The sequence below is a fragment of the Stomoxys calcitrans genome, chromosome 3 (genome assembly GCF_963082655.1).
Source record: "Stomoxys calcitrans chromosome 3, idStoCalc2.1, whole genome shotgun sequence".
Taxonomy (NCBI): Eukaryota; Metazoa; Arthropoda; class Insecta; order Diptera; family Muscidae; genus Stomoxys; species Stomoxys calcitrans.
In genome coordinates this window covers 17,593,813-17,610,733 of record NC_081554.1, presented here as the reverse complement: position 1 = coordinate 17,610,733, position 16,921 = coordinate 17,593,813, and the positions used below count along the sequence as shown (strand labels likewise).

General features: G+C 40.5%; 1 protein-coding gene across 2 annotated transcripts in view; it reads left to right on the top strand.

Moving 5' to 3' along the window:
- The first annotated feature begins 3,045 nt into the window (after nt 1-3,045).
- Nucleotides 3,046-16,921, top strand: part of LOC106087239 (uncharacterized) — a 234,670-nt gene continuing 220,794 nt past the window's right edge. Inside the window, exons 1-2 of one of the 2 annotated variants that reach the window (XM_059364579.1) lie at nt 3,046-3,149; nt 13,649-13,938. The gene's annotated coding sequence lies outside the window, so the exon portion shown is untranslated. The remainder of the gene's footprint in view (nt 3,150-13,648; nt 13,939-16,921) is intronic. The other variant, XM_059364580.1, reaches the window with a different exon arrangement.

The following is a 16,921-nucleotide window of genomic DNA, read 5'->3' as shown; positions in this document are numbered from 1 at the left end:
GCGTTTCAAAGTTAGATTGTGCCCAGTTTCCGTCATCTCCTTAGAAGCTCTCAAGGGTTTTCAGATCCTACAGAGCAATCTGCGGAACCTGGAGAATGCATTCACTCCCTTTATCGACTCGCTGCGACCATAGTAGAATGTGATCGAAAAAATTAGTAAAATTTCTGCCGTAGAGATAACTTTTTTAAATGTTGAATAGCTAGAGCTGATGGTCTTAATGAGATGATGTTAAGGCCCTTGCTGGTCTGAACCTCCTCTACGGCAGAACTTCAGTAGAATGTGATCGAAAAAATTAGTAAAATTTCTGCCTTAGAGATAACTTTTTTAAATGTTGAATAGCTAGAGCTGATGGTGTTAATGAGATGATGTTAAGGCCCTTGTTGATCTGAACCTCCTCTACTTCTATTATTAGAAGAGTTTTATGTACAGAAAAAATTAAAATCGTTTTTATTCCGAAATGAATTGATTTGATTGATCCGATTAATTTTTTAATTGAAACTGCTTCAATCACGAAAACGATCACATCAATCACCGTTTATGAAAAAGTAATTGAAAAAAATTTCAATTAAAAAATATTGAATATTCAATTAAAAGAATGATTCTGAAATGTGAGACGTTTGTGTTTTTGAAATCACCTTTCCTTTGTATTGTAGGGGACAAACTAACCTTTAATTCAATGTACGTATTTGAGGCATTTTTAAGATTTGATTAAGAACTTATTGAATCAATTAATTTTTTTAATTGAAAAATACAAAATTTTTAATCACGATTGCGATTGAAAGATTGAATTGAATCAATTAATTTTTTAATTGAAAATGGCAAACATTTCAATCAAGACCGCAATTGAAAAAAAATTATATTCAATTAAAAAGTGATTAAATCAATTAATTTTTTAATTGAAAACGATTTTATTTTCTATTAAATTTGTATACCCTCCACCATAAGATGGGGGGTATACTAATTTCGTCATTCTGATTGTAACTACTCGAAATATTCGTCTGAGACCCCATAAAGTATACATTTTCTTGATCGTCGTGAAATTTTATGTCGATCTAGCCATGTCCGTCCGTCCGTCTGTCTGTCGAAAGCACGCTAACTTCCGAAGGAGTATAGCTAGCCGCTTGAAATTTTGCACGAATACTTCTTATTAGTGTAGGTCGGTTGGTATTGTAAATGGGCCATATCGGTCCATGTTTTGATATAGCTGCCATATAAACCGATCTTGGATCTTGACTTCTTGAGCCTCTAGAGTGCGCAATTCTTATTCGATTGGAATGAAATTTTGCACGACGTGTTTTGTTATTATATTCAACAACTGTGCAAAGTATGGTTCAAATCGGTCCATAACCCGATATAGCTGCCATATAAACCGATCTTGGGTCTTGACTTCATGAGCCTCTAGAGGGCGTAATTCTTATCCAATTTGAATGAATTTTGGCACGTAGTATTTTGTTATGATATCCAACAACTGTGCCAAGTATGGTTCAAATCGGTTCATAACTTGATATAGCTGTCATATAAACAGATCTGGGGACTTGACTTCTTGAGCTTCTAGAGGGCGCAATTCCTATCCGATTTGGCTGAAATTTTGCAAGACGTTTTTTATTGTTACTTTCAACAACTATGTCAAATAAGGTACAAGTCGGTTCATAACCTGATATAGTTGTCATATAAACCGATCTGGGATCTTGATTTCTTGAGCCTCTAGAGGTCGCAATTATTATCCGATTCGCCTGAAATTTTGTACGACGGATTCTCTCATGACCATTAACATACGTTTTTATTATGGTCTGAATCGGTCTATAGCCCGATACAGCTCCCATATAAATCAATCTCTCTATATTACTTCTTGAGGCCACAAAAGGCGCAATTCTTATTAGAATTGGCTGACATTTTACACAGGTCTCCAACCTATAAATTTAATTGTGGTTTAAACCGGACCGGCTCGCTCTAATAGCAGAGAAATTCTTTTCTTATATCATTTTTTTGCCTAAAAAGAGATGCCGGGAAAAGAACTCGACAAATGCGATCCATGGTGGAGGGTATATAAGATTCGGCCCGACCGAACTTAGCACGCTTTTACTTGTTTATTATAAAATTTTTTGCAATTTTTTTTCTTTGTACGATAGTATACCTCACAAATAACGCCATCATTGGGGACGAGAAAACCATCGTTGAAAATGTTGTCCGATGTTCGACAAAATTCGAACCCACAACTCAGACCTACACAGAAAAAAAATTGATAAACATTTTTCAATTAAAAATTTAATTGAAACTAAAATTGTTTTCAATAAAAAAAATTAATTGAAAATTTCCAAAAATTGTCAACAATTTTTTAATTGAATCAATTTTTTTAATTACAAAATTTTTAAATACTTCCTCAAAAACGGTGACTGATAATATCATTTTAATGATTGAAGCAGTTTCAATTAAAAAATTTATTGTATCAATTAATTTAGTGATAAAAACCGATTTTTATTTTTTTCTGTGTACGGTGGAAACTTGTAGAAAAAGCTTTGGATTTATACTCCCCTTGAACTCCCTTGATTCTTTGCATACCTTTATATAGTTCGACCGATCATGCTGCCATTTTACATAACACTTTTGTCCTCCACTGTTGAATGAGCCAAAAGGTGTGCGTGCTAGCTGACATTTGTATCCACCATGATAGAAGGGAAAAAAGCTTTTCCTTACTTTCCATTATTTTTGCCGAAATTTGTGTGTGTACACACACAAAGACAGACGAGCATATGAACCTACACCACATCTACTTACATTGTTGGCTATGGCTGGCTGGCTGGCTGACTGGCTTTTGGGCTCTTTACTCTTGCGATATTTTTGCCCTGGCCCCTGGCCCATCTTCAGACAACCCACCAAAAGATAATACACATTCACACACACACACACACAAACACTCACATAGACAAGGCTATGCGTGAGCGTAGTATACCACCACAATGTTGTTGAGCTTGAATTTTGCCACGACATAGAAAACCGTTCAGTAGGACAGAAGTCCTTCGTCAGATGCCATCATCGTGTGAAAAAAACTAAAAAAAAACAAAGCCTGAGACCCATTAAGGAAAAAAGCAACAACGTAAATTAACAATCAAACTACAAATGTATTATTAACAACCAGTATAACAATAATCGTTAGTAAAACCAATTTAAACTAAAGCAAATTAAAAAAAAAACACGAAAAATGTCACAGCGACAATGTGCAGTAGAAAAGTTTTCCAGGATTCCCAAGCAGAAAGTGAAAGTCAACCAAAGAGCCAAGTGAAAAAATATGCAAAAAAAAGTGCAGAATATTTTGGCCACATAAAATTCCAGACAGTATCATAAAAGCTCTTTTTTTGAGTGGCGAACAAAATGTGAAAGTTTCCATACCACCATACAGTTAAACTAAACCAAAGCGAACTGAACTTCAACAATATGTTTTGGTATTTTCTAAGGGTTTTGGAATTTGAAGTTAAACCCCCCAACCAAAAAAAAAAGCAAAAAATTGGCAGCCATTATTTTTAAGAAGCGCGTCACATAAAAATCGCCGCTGTCTGCCGCCGCTAAAAATCGAACAGATTCCTTCCTACTCCTGTCTACATTGCACTACACACACATTTGTCTAAATTGATTAATAGTTTCATTTATTTTTGGGCCCTTTGCTATTTTTAGACTTGGTAAAATCGTTTACTTGTGAGTGTTTGTGTATGGCATTCCTTTGGCTAGGCCGTATGGTGAAAAGGGCGCAGTTGTATGTGTGTGTGTGTGAGTGTGCGTGTGTGTTTTGTGACGTAGACAATATCTCTCCAGCAATGTCCTTTTTCGGTAAAAAAAAGTATTGCCATTGTTTTTGTAGTACTTTTGTTGTTTGCCCTTAAATACATGGCATGTGGGTTCTCAGACTTCTTCTTGTGATACTTCTGGAAAAATATGGTCCACATTAAAGGTGTATAAAGGCTAGGTTTTGGAACCTACATAAATAAATAAACTCCTGTTTCCTAAAGCAAAGGCTGCCAGAGCAAGAGTCAGCCTGAGGAAGAGAAGCTTAGCATAGGGATTCGCCTTTCTCATAGCCATTAACTTTATTGAAACGCTTGTCGTTGTTCTTACCTCTGGTTTTTTCCCATTTTTTGTTTCTCAGGTTTGTCATCACATCCCCTCCGGAGTTGATCTGTGTAATATAAGAAAGTAAATTTGTCGTTAATACACCTTCGCAATTTTGTAACTCAATTGTCCAGATGTTGGTTGGTTGGTCGGTCGTTTGGTAGTTCAGTTGGTTGCTCGTTTGTTGGTATGTGTCGATAAAAGGTACCTTTATACATAAATGCTCGTATGCCCAAACTCCAGGGATTGAATTTATCCTAAAATAACAACAATGCTACATTGACGACAGAGCACAAGACACACAAGCAACAGAGCACAGTGGGAGTAGTTTTGGTACGGAAATATTTATTTTTAAAATAATCCCAAATACAGGAAGACGGCAACGAAGCTATTTTAGAACTAATCCAATTACGGAAAAAATTGAAAGGGCAAAGTGGCAAATGAGAAATCAATGCGAAAAAACGTTGGGGGCCTGTGTAACAAAATCTCTCGTTAGAGACACAAAATTTGCCGACAAATTCAAATTTCTGAATTATGTTCCCTTAGAATCGGATGTTAAGTACGAATTGTTAGCTACTATCTCCATCTACTTCATTTAATTAAACAAGTAATGCAAATTTTGCCCATGAAAATTCTACTAAGGAACAGGGGAAAACTTCTCACATGTCAATGAGTACAGTCCGATTCAAATTTAAGCTCAATGATAAGGGTCCTCCTTTTTAAAGCTGAGCCCGAACGGCGTGCCGCAGTTGGACATCTCTTTGGAGAGAAGTTTTACTTGGCACAGTACCTCACAAATGTTGCCAGCATGGACTCGCCAGGATTCGAACCCAGGTGTTCAGCGTACAGTCCGATTTAAATTTAAGCTCAATGATAAGGGTACTCCTTTTTATAGCTGAGCCCGAACGGCGTGCCGCAGTTGGACATCTCTTTGGAGAGAAGTTTTACTTGGCATAGTACCTCACAAATGTTGCCAGCATGGTCTCGCCAGGATTCGAACCCAGGCGTTCAGCGTCATAGAAGGACATGCTAACCACTGCGCTACGGTGGACTCCTTAAACAAGTAAAAATATGTTAAGTTCGGCCGTGCAGAACTTTGGATGCCCACAACCGTGTATAAATTTATCCTCTTTTATAATGCAAATGGGGGCTGGTTTGGATCATATTTGATACAAGTCCCGAGAACTCGTAAACAAGTTAACAAATACCGTTAAACCATCCAGATCGCTTTAAAAAGCCCAATTAATTGCGAATGTTCACATCCGCTAAATCAGACATGTTCTCAAAGAAATGAGAACCTAAAGTGAACTCCATATGACTGCTAGTGCGGGACATACACATAGAAGGTGTTCGATAATCTCTTCCTCTTCGATGTCCTCACAGCTTCTGCAAAAGTTATTGTTGGCAACCTTCGGTCTGTCAGCATGTTTTCCGGCTAGACAGTGACCTGTCATGACAGACACAATAATTGAGACGTCTAGATTAGGCCACATAGTTTTGGAATGCTCACAGTCCCCTCTTTGTGACCATCTATCATTCGTTGTCCTTCGGGACTGGTCTTAGCTTACATGCTTAGCTTACATATCGCCAGTGGCATACCCACAGATTCCAGTATCCTTGGAATGTGTAGGGTAGTTCCTAGCTTCGCAAGCTAGTCCGCTTTTCAATTCCCTGATATATCTCTGTGGCCCGGCACCCAGAACAAGTGAATTTTGAACTGTTCTGCCATCTCGTGGAGAGATCTGCGACAGTCAAGGGCGGTTTTTGTGTTTAGAAATACGTTCTCCAGGGATTTAATGGCAGCCTGGCTGTCTGAGAAGATATTTATGCCAACCATCGTAATGGCTTTATATCTTAGCCATTCCACCACTTCCTTAATTGAAAGGATTTCCGCTTGATACACACTGCAGCCGGCCGACCAGTTCAAGATCTTTAGAGTACATCCCAAAGCCCACCTGGTCGTTTAGTTTGGAACCATCCGTAAAGAAGTCTATGCAACTGTTACCAGGGATATCGTAGTTTCAATCGGTTCTATCAGGAATAGTGGTACAGTACTTTTGATCAAAAAGCGGCTCAGGTAGGGTGTAATCCACACTGCCCGGCAAGGGTCGCTGCAATTTGAGTAGCCACAATGTCCACAGGCATAAAATGTAGCATTAAATTCAGTGCATCAGATGGTGTCGTCCTCAGCGCGGCTGTGATGTACAAACATGCCATCCTTTGGATCCGGTTAAATATTAAGCAGTAGGTGGACTTTTGAAGTGTCGTCCACCAAATCACAACACCATATAGCATTATGGGTCTGACAACTGCAGTATATACCCAATGCATGACACGCACCAACTTTTGCCAATGGTTCTCTTGCAGAGCCAGACTTTAGCGATGTGGTTCATAGTTCTTCTGGCAAGTGTTCAGCAATAACTGCTGAGTCGTTCCGAATTCCCCAACCCCACTGTTTCTTTAGACCTTCAGTTTCGACTTGTTGAATCCTTAGGATACAACCCCTTCAGACTTGTTGAGGTCTGTGAGACAGCCGGAGTTTAGTATGAATACTACATGTCTCCGGTCACCATCAGCCTCATCCAATATACCAATCTTCCAGTCTGTGGTTGAAAGATTGGGATTACATTCCCTTAGTCTTCAAAGTATCGATTCAGGATCTGGGGGAAGTCTTGGTATCCAAGCATGCGCTATTGGTCGAGAAGGAATATCTTCCTTCTTGACTTAATCTAGTGCTGCACCTGGCCAGATCTCACCAATCCTTTTTAGCGCACAACGATACATTTAAATTGAGCGTTGATTCCCGAAGGCAATTAGTCTGTATCGGCCCCGATACCAGCCTGAATCGTCACAAACTGAAGGAGACTCCAATTATTCCTAGGTATTCAGCTCTGTTCTTTTCCTTTGTCGACAACTGCCATCATCAAACTGTCCCTTTCGATTTAAGAAAGGGTTCTTGGACCCATCTTACTGTTGTTCGCCCTAATTATTTTAGGTATGGGATGCCTCTAGGTGACCACAGCCTTTTGGCTCACTGCAGTGCGGTTTCCAATCTAGACGTCTTCGGGGTAGCCTGTGCAGCGTATTTCCGAGCCCAATTTGGGGAGTCTCTCTCCCTATTAGTAAGTGTCTTAGGATCATTCGCACCAAGCCTTTCAATAAACCTTAGAGCGATGCGTCTTCTATTATTCCAACCTCTTAAAGAGCGTGTTGGTTTCCGGGGGAAGGCCGATGGCCTAGGCAAATTATAAACATGCGAAGAAAGAATAGGTTCGGAAAGAATAGGTCCAAAATGGAAATATGGCTACACCAGCTCTACTTCAGCATGTCGAGTCCGATCAGCCTTTGTGCAGACTTGAAGGCACGTTTTCTAATATGGAAATGGAATGCGGCATAGTCTGCAAACTTTCCTACTGGGAACAAGTGGCGTGTAGTCTAATACCTTCTTGAACTACTATCTCATCTAAACTTGAACAACAGTCTTACCAGTCCACCTACAGCATTTCTCGTTCATCCACCCAAAAACAAAGTGGAGCGAACCCCAATCCCAGGTGCTCGTGCTCAGCCTAAGTGCAATGTTTGCAGATCAGTTTCAAATATAGACCTCCAAAGGACGTTTAATTATCATTCTGCTGGGTAAAACTCTGTAATTCTGACAGATGCCTATCTTTGGAGCAACATGAGTCCTCATATCAACAACTTTCCCTTATACCACTGTTCAGTATGTCAACCCGGGTCTAACAATAAACGTATATAGAAAAAGGATCATCCTTGGGCTATCACCCACTTTCTGTCGAATATTTTCCTGATTTTCCTAATTTTAGCCCGTATACATACTTATTATTATTATTGTTTTGTAGTTTTTATATGACACCACCTCATATAAAATCCTATCTACGTCCCTGCTTCAAACTATTGGTGAGATTATGGAAAGTTCACTTAGGAGAATATCGATAAAAACGACAACAAATGGATTGAGGACGAGATGAAGGAAAGCCCCAATATCGTATTTCTTGGGTTCATCTTTGCTTAGGTTAGGTTAGGTTAGGTTGAAAGGAGGGTGCAGACATTAATCTGCCACAATAGATATATACCTAAACCAGTAATCGGCTTGTTGTGCGCTCTAAAAACTAAAAAGTAACCTCGAACAAGTTATAGACCGATTCGGACCATAAATGAATGCTGAACATTGTAGAAGTCATTGTGTAATATTTCAGTTCATTCAGATAAGAATTAAGGCTTGTACGGGCTTAAGAGGCAATATCGGGAGATTGGTTTATATGGGAGCTGTATCAAGCTATTGATCGATTCAGACCATATTAGACACGTATGTTGAAGGTCATGAGGGAAGCCGTTGTACAAAATTTCTGCCAAATCGGATGACAATTGCGCGCTCAATTGGCTTAAGAAGTCAAGATCCAAGATCGGTTTATATGACAGCTTTACCAGGTTATGTACCGATTTGAATTATACCTAACACAGGTGTTGAAAGTGATACCAAAACACCTCGTGCAAAATTTTAGTCAAATCGGACGAGAATTGCGCCCTCTAGAGGCTCAAGAAGTCAAGACCTAAGATAGGTTTATATGGCAGCTATATCAAAACATGGACCGATTTGGCCCATTTATAATCCCAACCGACCTACACTTATAAAAAGTATTTGTGCAAAATTTCAACCGTCTAGCTTTACTCCTTCCAAAGTTAGCGTGCTTTCGACAGACAAACGGACGGACGGACATGGATAGATCGACTTAAAACTACCTGACGATCAAGAATATATATACTTTATGGGGTCTCAGGCGCATATTTTGAGGTGTTACAAACAGAATGACGAAATTAGTATACCTCTATCCTATGGTGGAGGGTATTAAAAAATATCTAAGTCAGGAACTCCGTGCTACTTACAAAGTCCCTAATTGTTTCCATACCACGTCTCTAAGTTGGTTCATGTCTGCTATTGTATCCCTACCTAAAGTCTGGTGTCCAACGTCTTATCATTTTCCCCGCATGCCCTACACATGTTATCACTTGGCGCACCGATTTTGAATAAGTGACACATAGTCCTATGTGCCCCATAATGATACCGAAAGCTATTCTGACCTCCTTCTTACTTCCTTTTAATAGCCACGTCTGTTCCTTATACAGACCTCCCCACAGGATTTTTGTCGTCCTACCGATCGTTTTATTGTTCCACAGTGTTAAATGCACGTTCGTCGCCCACACACTTAACTCGGACTGCATCGCCCCAAAAGGCTTCTGGTTAAAGTTTATTGTCGGCAGTCTTCTGGCCTTCACTGCCAAGCGACTGCTTTTTCATTCCCCCGCTCCGAAACGATGTTGATCATGTCATTCTCAGAGAAGGCGAAAATATCCTTTGTACATTCCAAGATTGTTCTAGACTTAACGTCTTGGTTGCTATTGACCTGATGGCCAGTTTACTGGTCGTAAAGATGTTCGCACTCGACGTCTTCGCATTAACACCACATCAACTCACGCATTCCCCGATCACCTGGATCTCCGTCTGCATTCAAAAACAGATCTCAGTTACTTGGTTCCCCCAGGCCCACTCTGTCCTCTAGCTTTGATCCATCTGCGTAGCATGATCGACCAGCAAAGCTGTCAAACTATCGATATTCACAACATTCGATATTTTTAATAACAAATATCGATAATATCGATGCTATCTTTATCAATAGTATCGATATTATCTTTAATTTCTCATTACCTACAATTCAAAAGAAAATGAGCAATAAATCTCAGGAAATCGATTTATATAGAAGGAATATCATCGCATAGACCGAATAAAACAATGTTTGATAAAATCAGTTGGAAGTTTTGAGAAAAATCATTGTACAAAGTCTTAGCCCAATCGAAACTGAAAACTGAGCCCTCTGTAGGCGCAATGTATATTTTAGTGTCGATCGCATATTTTTGTAAAATTTTTGCAAAAAATTGATCTTTGCCGATAGTATTGATAGGAAAAACATCAATCGATATAAAATATCGATAGTATGGATAGTGCCATTGATAAGAGTATTTTGCTAGCTCTATCTTCTAGATGGCAATACCAGAGATCCATCAACTCAAGACTGTGCATTGCTGCCAGGTCCCTCGCACTTCAACTCAAGTATCGTCTCAGGAAACCGATCGGAGACCTCTTCCATTCCTTTCCTATTGTGGCCTCAATTATTTATACTGCGATGATATGAACTGCTCCTATCCTCTATTCATTCTACCATCGCCTTAAGTCTCATAACCGTAGTCGCTGTCTCACACTTAAACTGCATGTTTTTCACCATCGCCGTCCACCAAACTACTAAGGAGTAATTTAGTATTGGTGTAATCATGCTCCTGTAGAACTAGTGGACTATCTTCGGACTAAGGCCCCATTTCGAGCCAACGAGCCGTCAACATGCTGCCCAACATCTGTGAGTCTTCATTGTACGATTCTGAATGTGCCACTTCCAACTCAGTTTCCTCTCCAAGATCACGCCGAAGTATTTCATCTTGTCTGGTATCGAAATCGTTGTATTTAGGAAACGTGGGGCGTCAAATTGTTCCACCTTCGTCTTCCTCGAGAACACGCAGATTTCAGCCTTCTCTTGGCTAACATTGAGACCCCCAAGTACATGCCGCCCAAATATTGATAATGTGTATACTTAGTCTAAGACCCTTCTTCTATTTGATTTCGACTACCGTAATGGTACAAACCTTCCCATGCACAACTGTGTACACGTCCGGCAGTCTTAAGAAAATGTCTATACCAAGTGCATCTCCTGTTGAGTATGAGTGGCTGAATCGGTCTCGATAACTGGTAGTCTAAGACTATCTCTTTCCAGGATTGCGGCTATTGTAATGATACAAAGAAACGTACACTTGTCCGGCAGCTCTTTAGATAATTGCTTCGCATCTTTAAAATCGAGGCCTTATCTTCGATTGAATGGTAATGCGTAACTGAAGATCCTATCTTTAGTCAGTTTTGGTCTGACTCTTTCTTTACTTTTCCTGGGTACCAGGGTATCCCAAACAAAAATGTGGCAATACCTTCTTATGTCGACCAGGCAGTCTTTACCATATGCCAATTTCACCTTGGAGTCATCTGTGACTATCGAGGCCTTATAGTCCTCAAACACAATATCCGCCGTCCAACCTTCCCTGTTGGGAATGCAATTCTAACTTAAATCTGGGGCCCTTCGAAGCATTAAATGAACTTCTTTGTCAACCAAATTTGAATTATGGCCTTCTGCAAGGTTCTCCGTCCTATAAGTTCCCTCAAAGAAACCAAGTTGAGCGAAACCCAGCCACGTACTCGTTGACTATTTTAGCCAACCTTGAAGAATGGGGTTTTATTGCCTTCAAACACAGCATTTACGTCCAATCTTCCTTTTTGGGAATGCTTATCTTGATGATCCTAGCTTCAGTCGGCTTTCAGCCTATGTGAATTTTGGCGGCACTGTTTCGAATACAGACCTCAATAGGTTGCTTTTGCAAAGTTGCTCCAACCTCGCCTGCTCTGTAAAACTCATCATTTTTCAATGCGAGTTCTTCTATCCACGATTCATGTATACACGAAGTATATCATCCTTGGGCTAATTCTTCACTTCTTACCAAACGTCGTTCGAATCGAAGCATAGGGTAGGCAAATTGAAAATCTTGCCCATGAACATTCCATGAGTGCTGTCCGATTCAACCACTGTAGCGCATAGGTTAGCATGTCCGCCTATGACGCTGAACACCCGGGTTTGATTCCTGGCGAAACCATCAGAAAAAAAAATTTCAACGATGGTTTGCCCCTCCTAATGCTGGCAACATTTGTGAGGTACTATGTCATGTAAAAACATTTCTCCAAAGGAGGTGTCGCACTGTGGCTCCGTAAGGACTCAGCTATAAAAAGGAGGCCCCTAATCATTGAGCTTAAACTTGAATCGGACTGCACTCATTGATATGTGTTTTCCCTATTTTTTAGTGGAATGTTTATGGACAAAATTCTTTTTTCTGTCAGTTATCAGCTGTTACTTTTAGCTTGCTTTAGAAAAAAGTGTAAAAAAAGTATATTTGATTAAAGTTCATTCTAAGTTTTATTAAAAATGCATTTACTTTCTTTTAAAAAATCCGCAATTACTTTTTGGGAAACCCAATATACGAGCGAAAAGCAACAGAACCGTAGTTCTAAATTCTTTATCATTGCTCACCTCCCATCATGCCTGAGACCAACAGAAGATCTCGTCTGCAAATGCGATTGATTTCAAGCCTTTGTTGTTGAGATCCGTTGTTTATTAATGAGTCCCCAAAACAAAACGCCAGATTCGGGTTTTTCCTTTTGAAATCAAACTCGCCAGATACCCTCTCCCAAGCTTGCATTCATTTTCCTGCTCTAGAGCATTCCATAAGGAGATATTAGGGTATGCCCTCTTTTAAAAAGAAGACGATTTTCCCTTTGAAGTTTGTAGAAAATCGTAAATTTTTCCATACTTTCTATCACAAATCACCCATTGTTCAAGCAGCCTGTAGAGTAGAGTAGAGCCCAGACACATGTAGAGCAATTGATTGTATTGGTGTAGTGAACTGCGATATGTTAGGTGGTGCCTCAATTTTCCTGATGGTGGGTGGCCTGCGGGCAACGGGTACATTGTAGAGGGGAAGTCAATAGGAAAATACGACGTCATCACTGGGTATAGCTTTCAGAGGTCCGTTCATACATTACATTAACACAAGGGAGGAGAACAAGCGATGAAAATGAGAACGTAGCACCACTACATGGCATTCACCAACAAATGAATGAAAATACGTCTGTCTGTTCGTTCGTCCGTCCTTCCTTAGGTCTGTTACGACCAACTAAGCGACCTGTAAACGAACACCCACTCACAGTTGGGTACACAAAACACAAAATGTTGGATACCTAGCTATTCACCACCAACAAACTTATACACCAACACTCACACATACACTCTTACTCAGAGAGTCATACCGAAAACCATGCGGGGGATATTTAACACTAAAGGTTAACAAATGCCAAGATACAACAACAAAAGTAGGAGGATGCGGGCAATATGGAGTATGTTTATGGTGATGAAAATAATGAAACCGGTGCAAAAATCGTTAAAAAGCCCATTCTGTTAAACATTAACAAGAGTTCGGAGCCGTATGATGATATCTGCGTCACACAGACTAAAAAAGAGAGAGAGAGAGAGAGGATGAGAGGCGAAGAATTAGAATACAATATTGTGGTGGAAAATGTTTGAGGTTCAGTTTGGGCTGTATGGTACAATGCATTACCTTTTTCCAAAAAAGGACCAAAAAGATAAGCCTACACACACTCACATGCGACACCATCGTTGGGGATACCCAAAAATCTGTGTGTGCGTGTGCGTATGCTTTTAAATGAAGTGCGTGACACGAGTGTGAAATTTGAATTGTGAACTGTCATAGCATTCAATGTCTCAATAATCCTTAAACTTATATAAACCTAAATGTAACCTAGGTGTAATTTTGTGTGTGCGTATTTGAAAAGTGTCCCTACATTTTTATGTATGTGTTCTATTTGCAGTTGAAATCAATCAAATCAAAATAAATCGGCATTTTACCTAAGCACCGAACAAAAAAAAAAACCAAAACAAAAACAATTTTGCACCTTATTGAATGGATTATCCTTTCGATTACTGTGCTCGTTAACAACCGATTTGTGGAGAAAATATTTAAGTGACAACAAAGAGAGAAAAAAGGCACAACGATTAATTGAAATAACAGACACAAACAATTTGCATGTCTTCGTCATCGTGGTTTCGCAAAAAATGGAATAGTTTAATGCATGAGAGAAATTATAATTATTTAAACGAGGTAAGTGGTTTTATTTCATTATAATTGAATCCTACCCAAGTCCCTTCCCTACTCGCATAAATATTTAATCAGCGACAATGTTTATTGCCACTGAGATAATTGCTATTGCAAATATCCATATGGTAAGAGGTAATTGTAGGTGTATCATGTCAGATTGTTGGTGAACTTTGGAATACCAGTATCAACCTATCAGAATATTTGGGAATATACTTTACTTTAATTGGCTATGACAGAAAATTTGTTCCACTAGCGGAACGTCTTCTGCACTCAGTCTTAAATCTCTTACACCATGTATCGAGATGTTTCTCACCACTTGATCTTTCCATCGGGTTTTTGGTCTTCCCAGTTTGCGTGTACCACCGTGTTTGCCTTCAAAAGTCTTCTTTGCTGGAGCTTCTTCATCCATCGTCGTCAAACAACTCGTGGTTCATACAACGCCTATATTCTCCATTAACGCAAACTGGTTCATATATTTTACGAAGAATCTTTCTCTCAAATACTCCAAGCACTGCCTCATCTGCTTTCATAATATAAGGAACTAGCTGGACCGGAACCGCTCCGCTGCGCCTTCCTTTACATTATATGGAACAAAATTTTCCTTGGAAAATTTATTTTCAAAAATTAAAGAGCTTTTAGTGAAATACCATGCTACGGAAATAGTATATCGCTTGACAAACAGTTTAACAATATAAGTGCCCTTATCTGAATCCCATCTTTATTGGTCTACGAATTTTAGTTTGGATGTAAGGTGTACTCCATTCTCAAAATACTTTATTTCAGCCCGATATTCTCATGATGTTTGATATAGGGGTATTTTCGGGGGTGGGGTGGTCCCCCAGATACTTGGCCCAGAACAAATATCAATATCGTGCTCTTCTCTCAAATACCATTTCTTTAAATCCCATATTGAAATTGATTTTGAGGGGAGTTTACAGGACGAGGCGTCTCCCAAAAACATGGCCACAAGATTGATTATCAAACTCGTTTTCTAATCTCAAATACTTATACAATCTCAAATCTCCGCTCCGCCTATGCCACGACAAAATGTTCTCTGAATCTGTATTATGCTTATGTTGCACTTCTTCCCTATCGTAGTTCACCAAACTGCTGAGGCGTTAGTAAGTATTGGTTGAATCACGCTCCTGCGGAGTCAGTGGACTATCCTCGAATTCAGGCTCCCTTTTCGGTAGACACCTGAATGTGACACTTCCAACTCAGTTTCCTCTCCAAGATCATTCCAAAGTACTTGACCTAGTCAGATATCGAATTTGGCCCACCTTCGTCTTTCTCGTAAACAGGCAGATTTCAACCTTTCCTGGGTTAACATTGAGACCCCTAGATCTAGCTAAGTCGTATAGAATCTTCAAGACCCTTTTGGCCCTTCTACATAGCTGGTTCGGATCCTTACCTCTTAGAAGTATTGTAACATCGTATGCTACGGGTTCAAGTTCCTCCTAAGTCAGCATCCGCAATAGGTCATTTACCTATAGGAGTGGCGATAAAATGCTCCCTGTGGCGTGCCTTGTGCCACTTTCTCACTTATATTTATGTCATGGGACACACAATTCATCCACTTGTTCCTTAGCATATGGTTTATCCAGTCTCTAAGGACCCGGTCTATCCGGTACTGGTCTAAGGATTGGATAAGTGTCGCACACCGTTAAAAGCTCCCTGGACGTCAAAGCATACCTTAAATTCGAAGGATTCTTCTATTTTATGCACAACTTCGTACAGGGTGGTCTTCCCTCCACCGACCTTCCCTCCACCGACCTTCCCTCCACCGACCTTCCCTCCACCGACCTTCCCTCCACCGACCTTCCCTCCACCGACCTTCCCTCCACCGACCTTCCCTGCACCGACCTTCCCTGCACCGACCTTCCCTCCACCGACCTTCACTCCACCGACCTTCACTCCACCGACCTTCCCTCCAGCGACCTTACCTCCACCGACTTTCCCTTCACTGACCTTCCCTTCACTGACCTTCCCTCCACCGACCTCCCCTCCACTGACCTTCCCTCCACTGACCTTCCCTCCACCGACCTTCCCTCCACCGACCTTTCCTCCACCGACCTTCCCTCCACCGACCTTCCCTCTACCGACCTTCCCTCCACCGACCTTCCCTCCACCGACCTTCCCTCCATCGACCTTCCCTCCACCGATGTTCCCTCCACCGACCTTCCCTCCACCGATGTTCCCTCCACCGACCTTTCCTCCACCGATGTTCCCTCCACCGATGTTCCCTGCACCGACCTTCCCTCCACCGACCTTACCTCCACCGACTTTCCCTCCACTGACCTTCCCTTCTCTGTCCTTCCCTCCACCGACCTTCCCTCCACTGACCTTCCCTCCACTGACCTTCCCTCCACCGACCTTCCCTCCACTGACCTTTCCTCCACTGACCTTCCCTCCACCGATCTTCCCTCTACCGATCTTCCCTCCTCCGATCTTCCTTCCACTGACCTTCCCTCCACCGACCTTCCCTCCACCGATCTTCCCTTCACCGACCTTCCCTCCACCGACCTTCCCTCCACCGACCTTTCCTCCACCGACCTTCCTAGTTCGCTGGATGTCCTATTCTTTATTATGGTATTTATTGTACACAGTTGAAAATTTGAAACAATCTTGGTTCAATATAGCGACAGTGTAATTTTAATTTGTTTATTTATGCACTTATGCTAGGTTCCATTCAAATACTTTATCCAGAGGACACTGTGCATATGGATAATTTTTGCAATACCCCTTAAAATATGCTTTACTATTTACACCTCAATATAGAAATTTATAGCCTGTAAAGAAAACACATTTAATGTTTGCAATCAGTGGTCCTTTTATCTTCACACATGCACACATACATTGTGTGTAAAATCGACTTAAATTTATTTCATTGCAATATTTCCGTAAATTTATTGGCATACACAATGGCCTGCAGTGATGCAAGGTGTTGATGCCATTTTTGTTGCTGACAATAAATTTAGAGATAGTG